Raw genomic sequence first — 20,429 nt, 5'->3', positions numbered from 1 at the left:
AGCGCTTAACCTGTTGCTTTCTCTCTCCTTACACGTGCAGTGTAAGAAGTTGTGGCGTGTAGAAAAATAATATCTCCGGCGGTAACTCAGTAAGTCTATAGTGATAATAGAAATTGTCTTTGTTGGTTTTCTCGGCTCACCTTATTGTCTTTCTTCGTCCCCTTGGGTGCCGGGAGTTCGGCGATGAATGATGGAGCAGCGCCGGGTCGTGGAGGTGCTGTGAAGACTGGTAAGTATAGCGCGGCGCTGCAGCTGGCGGTGCGACGCGCACAAAATAAAGTCTTTCCTTGTTCGGATGCGCGAAGGATCCAGGATCAGATGAAGAATGAAGGTACTGTTTTTGCTCTAACCTTTCCTCCTTATTTCCCTTCTTTCTAGGAGCTCCGGATTCGAGGCGGGCGTGGCAGAAGACTGGATGCTGGATTGACAGGCACAGTGAGCGTTACGCTGCAGGATGCAGAATAACGCGAAGCGTGTGCTGCTCATCGGGCGTGGTTTAAATAACCTCCAAAGTAGTCCCAGGTAAGAAGTTCCCCAAGACCACACCGAGTAAAAAATAGTCCCTGAAACAAAGTAGTACCTTCCAGGCTTCACGTTGGCTTGGATTCTTTGCAGCATGGTCTGCATGAGGTAAGTTTATTCAAATGAGCCTTGCGGCTATGGCGCCAGGACTGATCCCATATATGAGCCTGGCGCCTATGGCACCAGGACTGAACCCAGATAGCCCCTAGCCGGGGTCGCTGGGTTTTCAATAGGTGTCTGGATGCGTGCTCCCTGGAATGATGGACTTGGTCTGGATGTCCGGGGGTAGGCATCATGACACTAACACCATAGCCGTTTACCTGAAATGTCCCAACATACGGATCAGGCAGAGTCATGCAATTGTTAATAATCACACACACTTGACGGCCCTTTGACGGACCTTCCCCACAAAGATAAAAAGCGGAGCACCAGAGCACACTACAAGCAAGGCCAAACACACGAGGAAACAGCTACACCAAACCAGCAGTTCAAACAAAGGAGAAAGGAGAAAGGCGGCGAGATCTGGAGGGACAACGAAGGGGAAACTGCCTTTGTCCTTTTTAACTTAGACCCGCAAAGCCTTCAAAATGGAAATCCTAAGACCGTGAGTTACAGCTGGTGTGTGGAGGAACAGATGTCAACGGTGCACGGGAGCCTCCTGCATTGATAATACAGGTAGGGAGGCATGCTGGCTACCTTGGTACTGTCCTTGACTTGAGAAGCAAGACCAGCAAACGGACTCAGCACAATCGGTGAGTCGGAGGAAGCTGATAGCAAACCGAATTGTATTGAGCCCAAGGTTGCAAGTGGCAACATTAGGTGTAGGCAAGAAGGAGTTGAGCCCGGGGGAGAGAGATCCTAGGGGCGAAGAAACAATCGCCCAAGGTGCAAGATTACTGGAGGAACTTTTGTTTGTTTGTTGTTTTGATCCATCAGGCCTTCTAAGGCAAGAGACTTTGCAGAGAAGAAACTTGGCCCCTGAAGGTTCTGGTGCTGTTCAACTGGAATTAAGAGCCTTGTGCTGAAGAGGCCCAGGAGTGTACTGTGCTCCGAAGTCCCGCCTTGTCCCGTGCTAAAAACGTAGGGACGGGAGACCGAGCCATACCATCCTGACTTATTATTTTGTGAACACTACTTTCTTTTCCGGTGAACATTATACCATACTCGTTTTGTAACTTAGCGGTAAGGATTGGCAATAGATTTTTTAGTATAGGCCCTTTTTTATTTGACAAGACGCCACTAAGACTGCCTTATTATTTTTTGATGGTCGTAGCTTGCTCCCATCTTAGATTTAGGTTTAGATTAGGTGTTTATCTCACCCATTATAAAGTTCAATAACACCCTAAAACTGTGATCACTTGTGTCTGTCTTCACTGTTGCCACCATGAGTTCCTTACATATGCTGTCAGGAATGGGATGTGACTCAATTGAAATAAATTGGGGAACCCTACAGTTTCAAAAATGTAGTCATCAAGCTTCTAACCCTTCTGTTGCCACAAAATAACCGATAGGTTTCGATATTTGTAGAAGTAGGGAAGCTGTCATTCACCCTGGGAAAAGAGGAATGATTCCTACCTATTTAGTTTTGATACCCCCTCCAAGGTGTTACATCAGGTTAGCCCCAAAATCTGGCCTTGCTTGGAAATTCGGTATTTGATGTTTTAGCAGGCGTCATCTACCCCGACTTCTGAGGAGACGTAAAGGTGCTCTTACAGAATCATGGCAAAATCCTATTTGCAGTACATCGTGGGGCTCAAATTGCTCAAGGAATTTTGGAAAGGGCACTATTCCCTTAGTTTAAAGAAAGCAAACCAGACAAAACAGAGGGATGCATTAGGCTTTGGGGCGGCAGATAAGCTTTCTAGCATCGAAGAAACAAAGGGAGAGGAGCCCACCATCTATCCCGATCTAGCCTTCGCCCAGTGAAACGACCCCGCTCTCACTGAAGCCTTTTTACAGGCTATTCAGAAGGAGAAGGTATAGGAAAAGGGAGTCCCTTTTTCTTCTCAAAGCAGGGATTGTTGTATAGGAGGGAAACATCAACCGAAGGGTTAATGAAGACACAGTTGGTGATCCCCAGGACCCACAGAAAGGTTGTACTGGAGATCTCGCATTCCCATCTTACCGGGTGCCACTTAGGGCAAGCCAAAACCCAAGCACACATCAGTTGCACACATCAGTTGGAAGTTTTATTTTTTTAAACCTTTATTTTTATTGGCTTGACAACAACAAAGAGCAGGCAGGCGACATTGGTGAATAGCAATAGATACAATACAAACATAGCAAGGTTACATTCTCCATAGTGGGAAGTTGTATTGGCCAGGTATCCACACCGATATAAAGAACTAAACACACTAAACACACAAAAAACTAGCACAAACATCCCATTGACTGCCCCTTTGACTCCTTTACCGATCATAGAAATCCCCTTTTCAAGAATCAGAAAGGACATTATTGGACCTCTAGAAACATTCCGATTAGGCAATAAATATGTCTTCGTGATTTTTGATTATGCCACTAGATACCCTGAAGCATTCCCAATGTGAAATAATAGCACACAGAAAATCCTTAAACACCTCCTACCATATTTATCCAGGGTTGGCTTTCCCAAGGAAATATTGACCGATCAGGGTTCAAATTCTATGAGCAAGCTTATGGCAGAGGTCAAAGAGCTGCTCCATATACCACCTTACAAACTTCTGTGTACCATCCCTAAACCAATGGCTTGGTAGAAAGATTCAACAAGACCTTAAAATTAATCCTGCAAAAACTGGTAGATAAGGACGGGAAAGACTGGGAACGAATGACCCTGTTGGCACTATTTGCAGTGAGGAAAATCCCACAGGCCTCTACAGGATTTTCCCCTTTTGAACTACTTTATGGCAGAAAGCCCAGAGATGTGCCGGACATGCTCCAGGAAACCTGTGAAGAACGAGAAGAGGCACCCATTCCCATCTCGCAAACTGCTACCCGAATGTGAGAGCATATGAGACTTGTCCAAGATCTAGTCAGCACTCATATGGAAAAGGCCCAGAGCCAACAAAAATATAACCATGGTAAAAAAGAAAGCTTGAGATCGTTATCTATAGGACAAAAAGCATTTGTTGTATTACCCACCTCGGAAAACAAGCTTGTTTCTAAGGGGCATGGGCCCAATGAAATAGTAGAACGTACTGGAACCTGCACTTATAAAGTAGCCCAACTAGAATGAAAACAGAAGGTACATTTATATCACATAAATCACTTATAGGAGTGGAGCGAAACCTGTCAGCCACCCTTACCAAAGTACTATCTTGTTTGGTTCCAGAAGATATTGACAACGTTGAACTGATTCCTCCCGAGTTGTCTACTCAAAAACAAGAAGATCTAAAAGATGCAATTACATCCTTCCCTGATTTATTTTGAGTCAGACCAGCAAGAATCAAAGGCACTTCCCACTTTATTAGAACACCCAAGGGAAAAGTGGTCCATTTAAAAACATATAGACTCACGGAGGCCCATAAGCAGATAGTGGTCGAGGAAGTAAACAAAATGCTGCAAGCTAATATTATCGAGCCCATGTTCCTCCCCTATCATGTTGGTCAATAAAACTGAACGTTCCTGTAGGTTCAGTATAGACTTCCTTCAAGTCAATGCAATATCTGACTTCGATGTGTGGCATGGGATAGGCATCAATGACCTAATTGATAAACTCAGAGTAGACACCTTTCTATTCACCCTAGTCTTAACAAAAGTGTACTGGCAGGTACTAGTATATGAGCCAATTAAAGAAATGACAGCGTTTTTAACACCCTTAGGACTGTTTCAATTCAAAGTCCTCCATTTTGGCTTACACGGCGCACCAGCCACATTCAAAAGCCTAATGGAAAAAATCTTACATCCCAATACCGCTTTCTGTAGAGCTTATATTGACGATATCGTCATCTATAGTAAAACCGGAGAAGACCACCTTTTCCACCTTCATACTATTATGAGAATCCTCAGACAGGCCGGCCTAACTGTTAATCCATCTAAATGCAGATTGGCACAATCAGCCGTAAAATATCTTGTTTTTTTTCTAGGAAACGGGAACGTACAGCCCCAACATGAGAAAATTAGAGCCATCCTAAATATACCTAAACGCAAGACTAAAAGGGATCCTAGAGCCTTTCTAGGGTAAATAGGATATTACCGTAGGTTTATCCCTAATTTTTCAGACAAATCAGCTAGGCTGACAGATAAACTCAAGAAAGCCGAACCCCAGAAACTTCATTGGTCTGAAGAGGATGATATATGTTATAACACCTTAAAGCAAACTCTGTGCCAGACCCCAATCCTGAAGGTAGTAGACTTCTCCAAAGACTTTATATGGCAGGCGGGCGCCTCCCTTACCGGGTTAGGAGTAGTCCTATCTCAAGTTTGTGATGGATTATAACATCCCATCTTGCTTACAAGTCGCAAGCTCTTTCCACGTGAAACAAATTACTCTATGCTGGAATTAGAGGCCCTGGTCATCAAGTGGGCCATTATCCTCCATAGATTCTACCTGTTAGGCAGAAAGTTGACATTAGTCACTGACCAGTCTTCCCTAGTTTGGATTAGCCAACGCAAAGACTCAAACCCACATGTAATGCAATGGTTTCTAGACCTGCAGCCCTACTGCTTCACAGTGGAACACCGGAAAGGTAAAGACCAGAGGAATGTAGATCTCCTGTCCCGGTTCCCCTGTGAAGCAGATGCAGCTACATTGCATGGAGGAAGGGTATGTGAGAAACCTGAAGGTGTCTCTCCCGCTAGTCCCCAGAGATCTGTCGTACAGGTGGCCAGGACACAGCGATCACTATTGGATCCAGTTCCTGGGGGTGGACCAGTGGGGGAGGATCACCTGGGCGGGGGGTCTTCGGAGAGTGTAAGTGGGACACTGAAGGTTGAGACGCAGAACCCCCTTTCGTGTAACACCTTTTCCCCATGCTATCCTGTAGGATATTTAGAAGCGATAACCCACCCACCCTATTCCGACACAAACACTTTCTTACATTATAAGAAACAACAGACTAACACCAGAGCCGTGTACCGGACATGTCCCAACACACTGGTCGGGCAGAGTCAGGCAATTGATAATAATCACATACCCCTAATGGCCCTTTGCCTTCCCCACAGGGATAAAAGCCAGAGCACGAGAGCAGACTATGAGCAAGGCTGAATGCACAAGGTAATAGCTACACCGAACCAGCAGTTCAAACGGAGGGGAAAGGCAACGAGACCTGGAGGAACGATGAAGGGAAAACTGCCCTTGCCCTTATCAACTCAGTTCTGCGAAGCCTCCAAAAGGGATATCGTAAGACCGGGAGTTACAGCTGGCGTGTGGAGGAACAGATGTCAAGGGTACACGGGGGCCTCCCACATTGATAACACAGGCAGGGAGGCATGCTGGCTACCATGGTACCGTCGTTGACTCCAGAAGCAAGACCAACCAACGGACTCAGCACAATCGGTGAGTTGGAGGAATCTGATAGCAAATCGAATTGTATTGAGCCCAAAGTTGCAAGTGGCAACATTAGATGAACGCAAGAACTTTAGAACAAAGAACTTGTATGTGTTTGAACTTTTGGGAAAGCCTGAGAAGGGCCAGCTGCAGAGTGGTCAGGCGCCGCAGCAGTGCTCATTCGGAGGACTATCGCTGCCCCCTTTTGTGTTGAAACTGCAAGTACCAGAAGCCCCTAGGAAAGGGGGGGGTGAGGTGTCAGAGTGGTCCTACAATGGTCACGCCAAATCCCTTGTACACTCAAAAGTCTCTGACCCGTTGCCAAAGGGAAAGCTAATGAGAGTGAATCCTGCATTGTGATAAAGTAAAGTGAAGTGAACATTGTGTCAACAAGAGTGAACCCGGTGGAGGGTTGTCAATAGTGAGAAGTAGTTTAAAAAGACATTAAGGTTCTTGAGTATTGCAAGCTGCATTTGAAAGGCCATAGTGAACCCGATGGAGGGAGGCCCAAGTTGAAAAAAGGATCTGAGCCCGTTGGAGAGAGATCCGAGGGGCGAAGATACAATCGCGCAAGGTGCAAGATTACTGAAGGAACTTTTGTTTGTTTGTTGTTTTCTAACCATCAGGCTTTCTAAAGCAAGAAACTTTGCAGAGAAGAAACTTGGCCCCTGAAGGTTCTGGTATCATTAAACTGTAATTGTGAGCCTCGTGCTAAAGAGGCCCAGGCGTATTTTCTGCTCAGAAGTCCTGCCTTGACCGGTGATAAAAACGTGGGGAAGGGAGACCCAGCCATACCATCCTGATTTATCATTTTGTGAACACTTCTTTCTTTTCTGGTGAACATTATCCCACACTCTTTTGTAGCTTAGCGGTAAGGATTGGCAATAGGTTTTTTAGTATAGGCCCTTTTTTATTTGACAAGACGCCACTAGGACTGCCTTATTATTATTTGATGTTTGTAGCTTGCTCCCATCTTAGATTTAGGTTTAGATTAGGCGTTTATCTCACGCATCAATAAACACCCTTTAACTGTGATCACTTGTGTCTGTCTTTACTGTTGCCACCATGAGTGCCTTACACCCTACACTTCCCATCAACTGTAATGACAGGACAAATCCTCCCACTAATAAAGAAACCCGCTCTGGATCCTGACAACCCAATAACCATTGCCACATCACCCATCTTCCCTTCATAGGTAAGATCACTGAGAAAGCCGTAGCCACGCAACTGTAGCAACACATCAACACCAACAATCTCTTCCAAACCTACTAATCCAGGTTCAGACCCAGATGCAGCACACAGACAGAAATCATGCAGGTGGACGAAGATACCCTCAACATCCTTAAAGGCGGTCACCCCTACCACCTGGTTCTACTCGACCTCTCAGCCACCTTTGACACAGTAGACCACCAGGCGCTAACCGACAGTCTAAATCGGCACATGGTGATCAGCGACTTTGTCCTATGCCGATTAAAGTCCTACCTCGCCACCCGACAGCAGTTTGTTCAGATGGACTCCTCTAGGTTGCCAATACTACCAACCGTCACCTGTGGTGTCCCTCAGGGTTTTGTCCTATCCCCAGTGATCTTCAATCTATACACTGAGCCGCTGGTAGTACTCCTAGCCACACACAACATCCACATCCACCAATGACACAAAACTATACATCAAGATTGACTCTATCAAGGACATTCACAGCCTCAAAACCTGCCTCTCGCTGATCCAGTCTTGGATGTCCAGTGCATACTTGAAGCTCAACCCCTACAAGAAAGAATTCCTACTCCTCACCAACAACACTGAACACCCAGACATACACACCTGGCTATCAGCCATAAACCCTGAGGGCTTCAACACTGAGCCCGCCTCCTCGCCAAGTCCCTTGTGTTGCACATCGACAAAGACCTCTCCTTCAAGACACACATAGCTAAGAAAACTCAGACAGCTTGGTATCAGATCTCCCTCCTGCGGAAGGTCAAGCTCTTCCTCCTTCCAGACAGCTTTAGATCCACCATTCAAGCACTGGTCCTATCCCACCTCGATGGGGGCAATGCACTCCTTAAAGCCCTCCTGTTGTCCTTCCTTGTGCCCCTCAGAAGTGTCCTACACGCAGCTGCACGCCTCATCAAGGGCATACGCAGATACCACCACATCACCCATCATTGACTCCCACTGCATGCACAAATCACTTTAAAGTCTTGCTGCATCATTGATAAGGCGGTTGCCCTCAAGTCAGCCAGCTATCTCACGTACAAACTCAGCATCTCTTGCGGCCAGTGCACCATCAGAAGCCAGGACACGTGCAGACTTGGAATCTTCTGCTGCAAAAAGGAAAGGACCAGAAAACAAGCCTTCTCTGCTCATGCCCCAAGAATATGGAACCTCCTCCCCGTCAGCATCAGACTCGTCACCACGCTCCCACAATTCAGAAAATGAACTCAACACTAACCACTTCAAGGAGTCTCTACTCCTCAACGCCTATGCCATTATGCCCCCCAGCGCCACCTGACTCATTAGACGCTATCTGCTCCTCTCTTCCCCACCACCCTGTACAGCTGTGGCCCTCCTCTGTGCCCCTCTGTATCCTGCCCCCGCTGAATATATCTGTTCTGTTGTTACCTCTGAAAAGCACTTTGTTATGCATCTTTACTGTTGTATACCTCTGTAAAGCGCTGTTGTAAATAGCGTCACGAGAACGCTGCGTACCTGTTCGTCCGGTTGGGTTCCTTGATGATGAGGCCAGGCTGTCAGATGATCCGGATAGACGTGATAGATGGCGCGGGGAACCAGCCCAACACCAGCCCAAATAGAACCGGATTGGAGGTGAGCCGGCTCCCAACGCCACGGGTTGGCTCACCCCTGATTGAGTGGCGTCAGGACAGTGCAAGCACTGGCAGGGGGAGCCTCTGAGCAGATAGTCCGGATCCTAGTGGGATTCCGATGGAAGGCAGGTCCGGGGACTGGAAGCAGCACGGTCCCTCCAGGGACGATGACAAGGAAGCAACAAGAGCAGGCTGGTAAGGAGAGGAGCACGGAACAAGTGGGAAGGACTCAGAGAGTAAGGAGACCAGGAAGGACAGAGCGGGGACCAGAACCAAGGAGGGAGAGCGGAACCACTGGAGCAGGAAGGACTGAGGAAGACGGGGAAGGAGGAAGAAAGGGGTCCCCCAGGCAGAACAAGGAAGGTGGTAGGCAGGGGTCCCCCAGGCAGAACAAGGAAGGTGGAAGGCAACAGGCAACGGGAATGCAATGCAAGGCAGCAAAGACACGATCCGAACAAACCGCGTTGAGACGCGGTTTGGAAAAGGATCAGGGCTCCTTAAATAAGCCCGCCAGCACCTGGGAGGCTTGCAACGCAAGCCGTGCCGCCTCCCAGGCATCGGGCACCCCACAACGAGGCTTGAGCCGCATACCCTCCGGAATCGAGCATCCTGCGCACTGCGCATGCGCGAAGAGCAGAGAGCGGGCGCCCGCGCATGCGCAATGTAGTGCGCGTAGGAGACCCGGAAGCGCCCGGGACCCAGGACGCCCCCGGACCCTGAAGCCGAAAACGAGGATACAGCCTCCAGGACGGGGAGCGCCGTAGCGGGTAAGGAGACCCCAGGACGGGCGGCGTGACACTATGCCCCCTCCCAGAAAGGCCCGGGGCCCCAGGTTTCCAAGGAAAACGAAGAAAGTATTCACGAATAAGCCGGGGAGCGTGCACATTATAGTGCGGCTCCCAAGTGCGATCACAAGCGGGATAATCCTTCCAATCGATCAAGAACTGGAGCACACCCCGACGAATCCGTGAATCACAGATCTCCCGAACCTCAAACTCAGGAACCCCCCGTACCAGAACAGAGGAGGGCCGAGGACCAGAGCGTCGAAAGACATCTTTCACATAGGGCTTCAGAAGGGAGACATGGAAGACAGGGTGTATCCTCCAAGTGTGGGGCAGCACCAATCGAAAAGCCACTGAGGACAAACGCTTGGCAATCTTGAAAGGCCCATAGAACCTGGGTGCCAATTTAGTGGGTAGATTACGAATAGGTAGATTCTTGGAAGACAACCAAACCAGATCTCCCACCTGGAGATCGGGTTCCGTGGTTCGGCCCCTATCAGCCTGCTCCTTCATGCGCTCACGTGTCTCCCTAAGGGTTCTCCGGGCCAGGACATGTTGTTTCTGAATCTTGAAGACCAAGTGATCCGCAGACGGAACAGAGCTGGGCACCACAGGTGAGAAAGGAACCAGCTTGGGATGTTGTCCAGCTGAGCATAGAAAAGGACTGATGCCGGTGGCAGCATGGGCAGCATTGTTGTATGAAACTTCCGCCAAGTCCAGGTACTGAAGCCAGTTTGACTGAGTGGCATTGGCATAGCAACGTAAGTATTGCTCCAGGGTTTGATTCGTCCTTTCGGTTTGACCGTTGGTGTGCGGGTGATAGCCTGAGCTCAAGGCTCTGTGGATACCTAGATGATTACACAACTGACGCCAGAAAGAAGAAAGGAACTGTGAACCACGATCAGAGATGATCTTCTCAGGGAGTCCATGTAACCGATAAATGTTGTGTAGAAATGCCAAAGCCATCTGGGAGGAAGTCGGGATCTTTACGAAGGGAATGAAATGAGCATATTTGGTGAAACAATCCACAACCACCATGACACAAGTGTGATCTGCAGAGGGCGGAAGCTCAACAATGAAGTCGGTGGCGATAGTATGCCAAGGGTAGGGAGGAGTTTCAGTAGGCTTAAGTAGTCCCAAAGGCTTTCTTCTGGGTGTCTTCGTCTGAGCACAGATAGGACAACTTTCCACATATGACTTTACATCATTGGCCCATCCAGGCCACCAGAATTGTCTGGAGATCAGCTCCTGGGTAGCCTTGATACCACGATGACCAGCTACTTGAGAATCGTGGAAACCATGGAGGATGTCCAAGCGAAGGGCAGTCGAAGGTATGTATAATCGGTTCAGGAAGAACAGAAAACCGTTGCGTTCGCAGATCTGGGGTTTCCTCAGCAGATCGACACGTTCCGGATCCCTCAACGTCTCTTGTATGATCTTCTGGAGATGCGGAGCTAAGGTTAGTAGAAAGTGTTTGGGCGATATCATAGGCGTGTCCAAACCGGCTCCCACTTCTTCCTTGTCCAAGGATCGAGATAAGGCATCAGCCTTCTGGTTCTGGGAGCTAGGGATGTATGTGATTTTGAAATCAAAGTGAGAGAAGAAGAAAGCCCATCGGGCTTGGCGAGCAGTGCGACACTGCAATGTTCGTAGGAACTGCAAGTTGCGATGGTCGGTACGTACTTCTACAGGGAAGCGACCACCAAGTAAATGATGCCTCCATTCTTCAAACGCCGTCTTGATGGCCAAAAGTTCTTTTTCAATGACTGCATAGTTCAGCTCACTAGAGGTGAGTTTCCGAGAGTAATAGGCCACAGGGTGTTCATCGCCAGATGTAGGATGTTTTTGCAGTAGGACCGCTCCAACAGCGAAGTCGGAGGCATCAGCTTCGATGACATATGGCATCTCATCGTTGGGATGACGCAAAACAGGAGCTGTACTAAACGCTGTCCTTAAGCACTCAAAAGCTGTCGATGCTTCTTGATCCCAAAGGAAAGGTATCTTAACACTGGTCAGACGTGTCAACGGGGCCGTGACCTGTGAAAACAGCGGAATAAAGCGCCGATAAAAATTGGCGAACCCCAAAAACCGCTGAAGGGATTTCAAATCATGTGGTTGTTTCCAGTTCTGAATAGCCTTCACTTTGCCCGAATCCATGTGTATACCTGCATTACTGATTACGTATCCCAGGAACTCCATGCTACTCCGGTGAAACGAGCATTTTTCGGCTTTGGCGTACAGGTGATTACGTGACAAACGTAAAAGTACTTCACGGACATGCGAGACATGTTCCTTCAGATCGTCTGAGAAGATCAGGATGTCGTCTAGGTAAACCCAGACCGAGATGCCAACCAAATCGCCAAACACGCTGTCCATAAACCGTTGGAAGACGGCTGGGGCATTACACAACCCGAAGGGCATTACCCTGTATTCGTAGTGCCCAAAGGGTGTTTTAAATGCCGTCTTCCACTCGTCGCCTTCTTTGATTCTAACCAGGTGGTAGGCTCCCCGGAGATCCAACTTAGTGAAGATATTGGCAGAACGTAGTGACTCCATGATGTTCCGAATCAAAGGTAACGGGTACCTGTCCTTGAGTGTTATGTCATTCAATTGACGGTAATCGATACAGGGCCGCAGGGTCCCCTCTTTCTTTTTGACAAAGAACAACGGGAAACCGGCGGAGGATTTGGAGGGTACGATGTAACCCTTCTTAGAACAATCATCCAGATACTCCCGGAGTACTTGTTTTTCAGACTGAGTCAGAGAGTATAACTTCCCATGAGGAATCACAGCACCAGGGATCAGGTCTATGGAACAGTCAAATGTCCGATGAGGAGGAAGAGGTATTTCACTGGGTTCCGAAAACACCGTACAAAGGTCGGCGTAATCATTCGGAATCTGGGACAGAGAACATACGGCAGATGAGTCCTCTCCCGGAATTAGAGGGATCAAGGTTGTAGACTTCAAGGAGGTGTTGTGGCAGCAACCTTCACGGAGGCAAAAGGCAGAAACAAATCTCAAAGAACGGGACTGCCAATCGATCGTAGGATTGTGTCGCAAAAGCCAAGGCAGTCCCAAAACCACAGGATACGATGGTGACTTGATGACGTCGAGGGCAATCCTTTCTTCATGCCCCTTGACCTGTAACAGCATGCCTATGGTGTGCAACCGAATGGGACCGGAAGCTAAGGGTGTACCATCGATGACCTCTACTGGTATAACCGTTCTTCTGGTAAATAAGGGCATACCAAGGTTGATGGCGAATGCCTCATCAATATAGTTTCCGGAGGCCCTGCAATCCAATAGACCATGGACATCAATCGTCTTATCAAGCCACTTCAAAGTGATCCCTAGAGTCATCAAGACGGCAGGCTGCATAGGGGGCAGTTGTAACCCAGGGCTGGAAAGGTCTGAAAGCAAGAAAGGACCTGTCGTAGCCTTTCCCTTAGACGACAGGTCTTCTAGTTTCCCCCTTTCTTGATAGGACGTAGAGGGCAGGTTCCCAGAAAATGTCCAGCGCCTCCGCAATATAAACACAGTCGTAGTCTTCTTCTGCGCTTCTTCTCCTCTTCCGACAATGGGCCCCTTACAGCTCCCAGTTGCATTGGTTCTTGGGTAGCATCCGAAGGTGCTGATATCCCAGTAGGAAGAGGCAGTGGTCTGGGGTTTCCCTTCTCAAACCGTCGTCTCTCTCCTTTTCTCTCGGTCAACCTCTGGTCTATCCTCAGAACTTGTTCGATAAGTTTCTGTAGATCATCTGGTCCTGGTATGTGCAACAATTCATCTTTGTATTCCTCTCTTAATCCTCGGCGAAACAAGGTCTTTTGTGTTACCTCTGGCCATAAGGAGTCAGTTGCCAATTGACGGAAACGGCTGATGTAAGAGATGATGTCGGTATTGGCTTGTTGTAAATCCATCAGTTGGTTCTGCGCGGTTGAGGCCAGATTGGGGGATTGAAACACATCCAAGAATGCTTTCTCGAAGGCTAAAAAATCATCCAGGATTGGGTTATTAGTAACGACCAAAGGAGTTGCCCAGGCAAGCGCGTTACCAGATAAGTTACCCAATATGTATCCGATCTTGGCCTTGTCATTGGTAAAGTGGGATGAACGGAAGAGAAAGTGTATGCGGCAATGATTACAGAATTCACCCACATGGCGGGGATCTCCATCGAACTTGATGGGAGCTGTGTGAGCCATGGGACCTTCAGGTTGTGGAATGGCACCAACGTTCTGTGTCACCATTTGGCGCAAGGCTACGTTTTCCTGACGGAGTGCCGCCATCTCGGCACGAAGCGCTTGAAGTTCGTTACGAAGACCCGGATCCTCTTCCATCGTAGAGTCCGAGGTGTCAGAAGACAGGCGTCTCAATCTGTTGTAAATAGCGTCACGAGAACGCTGCGTACCTGTTCGTCCGGTTGGGTTCCTTGATGATGAGGCCAGGCTGTCAGATGATCCGGATAGACGTGATAGATGGCGCGGGGAACCAGCCCAACACCAGCCCAAATAGAACCGGATTGGAGGTGAGCCGGCTCCCAACGCCACGGGTTGGCTCACCCCTGATTGAGTGGCGTCAGGACAGTGCAAGCACTGGCAGGGGGAGCCTCTGAGCAGATAGTCCGGATCCTAGTGGGATTCCGATGGAAGGCAGGTCCGGGGACTGGAAGCAGCACGGTCCCTCCAGGGACGATGACAAGGAAGCAACAAGAGCAGGCTGGTAAGGAGAGGAGCACGGAACAAGTGGGAAGGACTCAGAGAGTAAGGAGACCAGGAAGGACAGAGCGGGGACCAGAACCAAGGAGGGAGAGCGGAACCACTGGAGCAGGAAGGACTGAGGAAGACGGGGAAGGAGGAAGAAAGGGGTCCCCCAGGCAGAACAAGGAAGGTGGTAGGCAGGGGTCCCCCAGGCAGAACAAGGAAGGTGGAAGGCAACAGGCAACGGGAATGCAATGCAAGGCAGCAAAGACACGATCCGAACAAACCGCGTTGAGACGCGGTTTGGAAAAGGATCAGGGCTCCTTAAATAAGCCCGCCAGCACCTGGGAGGCTTGCAACGCAAGCCGTGCCGCCTCCCAGGCATCGGGCACCCCACAACGAGGCTTGAGCCGCATACCCTCCGGAATCGAGCATCCTGCGCACTGCGCATGCGCGAAAAGCAGAGAGCGGGCGCCCGCGCATGCGCAATGTAGTGCGCGTAGGAGACCCGGAAGCGCCCGGGACCCAGGACGCCCCCGGACCCCGAAGCCGAAAACGAGGATACAGCCTCCAGGACGGGGAGCGCCGTAGCGGGTAAGGAGACCCCAGGACGGGCGGCGTGACAAGCGCTCTTGTGTATCTGTATTGTTGTATACCTCTGTAAAGCGCTCAGTTGCTTCTCGAAGCTAGGTCTGTGCTCAATAAAAACCATAATATAAATACCAGGGTTTTATCCCTGCCAGTGGTATGAGGAAGAGTCCTCAGATGCACTCTTTACTTTCGGGTACCAGACCATTGAAGCACTGCCATGGCCTGAAGCTGAGACCTCTTAACTCCCCCCAATCCCCTACCGGTCTGCCCGTGCTTCCTGTTACGTTCTGGGACTTGCTTGCATTGTGCTAGTCTCTCCAGGGACTGGGCTCAGTTTCCTTCCTGCTTCTTGCAGCCATTGGCTTCTTCTCTGCTTCTGCAGTGTCTCTCCATGTTGAGGCTTCTTGCAGTCTCTACAATATTCGGGGACTGTGCGGTCCTTCCCCTCCTAGAGGTCGTGCCACTGCCTCGCCTATTTGCAGCTGACCTCGGCCCTGCCGAAGCAGGACCCATCACAGACTCTCTCAGCTTCCTGTCGGCATTCTGTGCAGAACCATTCCCTCAGGTCCACCAAATACTTCGAAACTCCTGGGTTCTCCGACCAGGGAGGAAGGTGAAGATTTTGAGTCCTTCTTTGTGTTCCTCATTTTGGGGCTTGCTCCGCACCAATGTAACATTAACACCTATTGTCAATGGCTCATTGGTATTCCTCATGCCTCCTGTGAGCCACCTTGTCTCAGTACCAGTAAAGTCAGTAATCCTTATGCTTTCTATGTTCTTCTTCGTCTTTGTACTTTCTATCTTAGTTGTACTCCTAGCACCACAGGAATACATTGGTTTACTTTCAATATAATGGTTGGCAATTCAGGGGGGGCTATGTAACGTGTTGTAACCAAGGTGATCGTCCTTATCCACAAGGGGTAGGAGTCCCCCCACGAGGTCCTCCTGCAATTTACCACCCCTAGGGGGACTATTGGGTAGCAGCCGCACCTCCCTAGGCTCATGGTAACGGGCTCCTCTTTGGGGAAAAGTGACGATACCTAGCGAATGGTCACAGACCTCTTGTCTGCCTCCTGAGTCTGGCTACCGCACTCTCAAGACTGCCCTTAGATGCCAAAAGCAACACAGGATGAAATGCAAACGACTATATCGTCACATCCATACAAGACGCAGAGGAAAATACCTTATCCAGAGGTTCAGCCCAGGAATAGGAAAGCCACTCAAGTGAGGACAACACACTACTACTAGTCATCACTTACATCAAGATAGGTTGCCATCAGAGAAGGATCTGCCATCCAGCATATGTTTGTTCAGCAAAGTAGCACCAGGAATCACAGAAAAAAGATGGTCTGCTCTGAAGAAACCACAAGTTAATACCCCCCGAACCCCCACAGCATTCATGGGGACTTTACTGTCCCGAGCACACAAAAGACCCCTGGCCAGCACATTATCCAAACGCAGGCTGAGAGGGCAATATTGGTTGTCTGGAATGGATGGCAACATGGAAAGTCATGTCAATGTATGTTCGACATGCAAAGAAGGTGACACACGCCTCCAATGCGGTTGATAGAATGGACAGCCATCCCTTGGGAGAAATAGGAATAGACTTTATTGGCCTGCTACAGCAGATGTCCACTGAACAGAAGTACTCTCTTGTCCCTTTAGACTATACGTTGAAATGGGCTGAGGCAGATTTCATGCAAACTGTCACCTCGGAAATGACTATCAAAGCACTCACTACAGTACGCCACAGAGAATGATACTGTCATGATGCGCGCTCCATGGAAGCTATGGAGCCAATGGAAGGGCTGATCCCGTTCCTCCACCAGCGGTCTAGTCTCCCACGCACTGCACGTTACCGTCATGACGCATAAATAGGTAGTCGATGCGTTGCAACCTTGCTTTCCTCGCCAGGTTCGTACGCTAGTGCTCCTCCCTTGCTCCGCTTGTGAATTCCCGCTTGCTTCCTCTTGTCAGTCCGCAGTGATTGCCCGCTCAGCTCCTAGCCCTTGATCTCTCATGGTGCTTCCTCCTCTCCTCTGTTCCTCCCGCTTGGTAGCCCTTGTTCCTTCTCCCGCTCTAGTGCTTTTCTCTCCCTTTTTGTGCATACCTCTACAATTGTATGCTCATTCCCACCGCAGCCTTCTGCAGGCCTCTTCTTCATTCCTCGGCTACGGTATCCATCCAAACAGCGCTCAGGATACGCACGCTAGCCCGACTCCAGCAGTGTCTTCTGGGAATTGAAGTCCTCTCATCTACTTCAACGGAAAGCCTTCAGCCTTGACATCCGTAGTGCTAACTACATCCAAGCACACCAGGGTTTTTCAGCCACGCTTTTCCCTGGAATTGGGGGCGGACTCCCTGAGGGCCCCCTCTGCCTTGCTGTCTGCCAGCAGGCAGGGTGGCTTCCAGTGGAGCTCGTCCCAAACTCAACAGGAAAGGACTGGACCTCTGGAGAGAAAGGAGAGCCATAGACACAGACGGTTCCTCAGAAGAACCCAGTACAGGTGAGGAGGAGGAGGAGGGAACCAAGGAGGGTATTTTTCAAGCAACCAATACTTCATCGCATGACAGTTTGCAACGCCAAAGGATGGCTAGCTTAGAGCAGTATCAAGAACTGGTCAATGCCATACAGAGGATAACTGCTGAGCTCCAAACCATGAAGGTAGAAAACACCGCTCTTAAGGCTGACAATGCCGTTCTGAGACAACAAATGATTCTGAGAGAAGAAGTTCGGGGAGATCTTCCACCTATGCCTTTACCTTGTGGGAAGTATGAAGGGAACCCCAAGAGGATTAAGGAATTCCTCGATGCCTGTAGGGTATACTTCACTTTTTTCGCCCAAAGATGTATGAATTCGACAAGGCAAAGGTTGGCTTCCTCGTCTCAAACCTTGGAGGTAACGCTCTAGCATGGGCCAGCCCATTGGTTACAGAAGCTGACCCTGTGCTGAATGATTACAATGCCTTTGTACTACGATTCAGAGAACGTTTTGAAAGGACCGAGACTTTGTACGCGTCTTATGAAAACATACTAGACCTTAAAGAGGGTCTTTCTGATGTACAAACCTATGTCTCGAACTTCCAGAGGATAGCTTTGGAGACAGGATGGCCTGACTCAGTTAAGCAAACTCTCTTTCGGAGAGGGCTACATGAAGACTTGAAGGATGAACTCTCTCGAGTAGCCAGACCCTCCTCCTTCCAAGAACTGGTCGCTCTGGCCCTCCAGATGGAATTTCGAATTTCCGAGAGACGAGCAGAAAGAAGAAAGACCAGACCCAATCCGCCTTCTACACCATCCTCCTACTCGTCAGCCGCTCCAGACAGATCTCTTCCCCAGACTGAAGAGCCCATGCAAATAGGTGCAGTGAGGGGTCCCCTTAGTGCAGCAGAAAGAAAGAGACGAAAAGACCTAAGCTTGTGCATCTATTGCGGTTCTAAGAAGCACCTTCTAAGAGACTGTCCGGAAGTACCTCCCCGAAGATCGGGAAACGAAAGACCCCGACCCTGAGCAAGGAAACTGAAGGGGCTTCTCTTGCTAATCCCTGTGTTTCAAGTCCACCTATAACATGTACCCCCTCAAACCAATTTATGGTCCTAAAGATCGTCCTAGAATGGACCTTAACCCAAGCAGTAGAGTGTCTAGCAATGCTTGACTGTGGTGCAGCTGGGAACTTTATGGACGACCAATGGGCCAGTAGATACGCCATTCCTAGGAGAGAAAAACCTCAACCCATACCCATAGAAGGAGTGGATGGTACCCCCTTGTCTTCCGGTCTTATCCGACAAGAAACCGACAAGAAACCACAGAAGTCATGGTTAAGATGAAGACTCACCATGAAACCGTGATATTTGATCTGATAAAGGCAGCCCACTTTCCAGTGATACTCGGGATACCCTGGTTAAGAAAGCACAATCCGGGAATTGACTGGGTAACTAACATTATAGAGTTCAGGTCAGACCTTTGTATGCAGTCCTGTTTGAAAGAAGAAGGACAACATTCACATCAGGGTGACACAGTGCCAGCGAGGAGTATTAACTCCATTCCTGTTACCTATCAAGAATTTACCGACATCTTTGCAGACACTCTTCCCAGACCTCTTCCTCCACATCGAGCCGAGGATTGTAAGATCGATCTTATACCTAATGCTGTGGTTCCATTTGGAAGAATGTATCCCTTATCCCTCCCGGAGAAGGAAGCATTAAGAGACTATCTAGCCAGCAATCTACAGAATGGCCTGATACAAGAATCAACTTCTTCGGCTGGAGCTTCTCTGTTCTTTATACCAAAAAGGGGAACCAAAGAACTCAGACCTTGTATTGACTTCAGGGGCCTAAATAGCCAAACCATTCGAGATAGATACCCGATGCCTCTGATAAAGGAGATCATGGAAGCAGTACAAGGGGCGAAAGGATTTACCAAACTAGACCTCAGAGGGGCCTATCATCTCCTACGAATCAAACAAGGGGACGAATGGAAGACCGCCTTTCGTACTCCATTAGGTCATTTCGAGTACAAGGTAATGCCCTTTGGGTTGGTTAACGCGCCAGCCCAGTTCCAAAGATTTATGGACAAGGTCTTCAGTGATCTTCTGTTTAAGTCCACTGTAGTCTACTTGGATGACATCTTGGTTTACTCTCACACTTTAGAACAACATCGTCTACACGTAAGGGAAGTGCTCAAGAGACTCCGAGACCACCACCTATTAGTCAAGCCAGAGAAATGTCTTTTTGAGTTTTCTACAGTTCCGTATCTGGGCTTTATTCTGTCAGAAAACCGCATTGAGATGGACCCTAACAAGACAGCATCTATTAACAATTGGCCTGTTCCCAGCTCAGTCAAGGACATCCAGAGGTTCTTGGGGCTGACAAATTTCTATCGAAAATTCATCACGGGCTTCTCCAACACAGTCCTACCTATAACAGCTTTGCTAAAGAAAGGGGTGAAGTTCCATTGGACGCCAGAAGCAGATTCCGCTTTTCATCAGCTCAAACAAGCATTCACCTCTGCACCTATCGTCAGGCAGCCTGATCAGTCTCAACCCTTTATCGTAGAAGCTGACGCCTCACAAGGGGCTATTGGGGCAGCTCTACTACAAAAGAAGGAGGATCAACTCGAACATCCCATTGCCTATTATTCCAGAACACTCACCTCCAGTGAAAGAAACTATTCGGTGATTGAAAGGGAACTGTTAGCAATCAAACAAGCTTGTGAGGAGTGGCGTCATTTGTTGCAAGGAGCGAGATACCCGTTTCAAGTACGAACTGACCACAGGAACCTAAGTATTCTCCAACAGATGGAATGCAGGAACTCTCGTCATGCTCGTTGGGCTTATTACTTCTCCCAATTTGATTTCATACTCACATACCTACCGGGTAAAGACAATCACTTAGCTGATGCACTCTCCCGCAGCCACCAAGAAGGATCAGGGAATTACCCCAAACAGGAATGTCTGCTCAATGGGAAGAGATTCATAGGAACAGTAAATAAATATTTACAACAGGTTCTGGAAGCCCAAAAGGCCACCTCTCTTCCAAGAGACACCTCTCTAACCTAC

The sequence above is a fragment of the Ambystoma mexicanum genome, chromosome 5q, assembly GCF_040938575.1.
Source record: "Ambystoma mexicanum isolate Mex_15411 chromosome 5q, UKY_AmexF1_1, whole genome shotgun sequence".
NCBI classification, from domain to species: Eukaryota; Metazoa; Chordata; class Amphibia; order Caudata; family Ambystomatidae; genus Ambystoma; species Ambystoma mexicanum.
The sequence above is the reverse complement of the archived record's forward strand: the minus strand, read 5'-3'. Positions refer to the sequence as shown.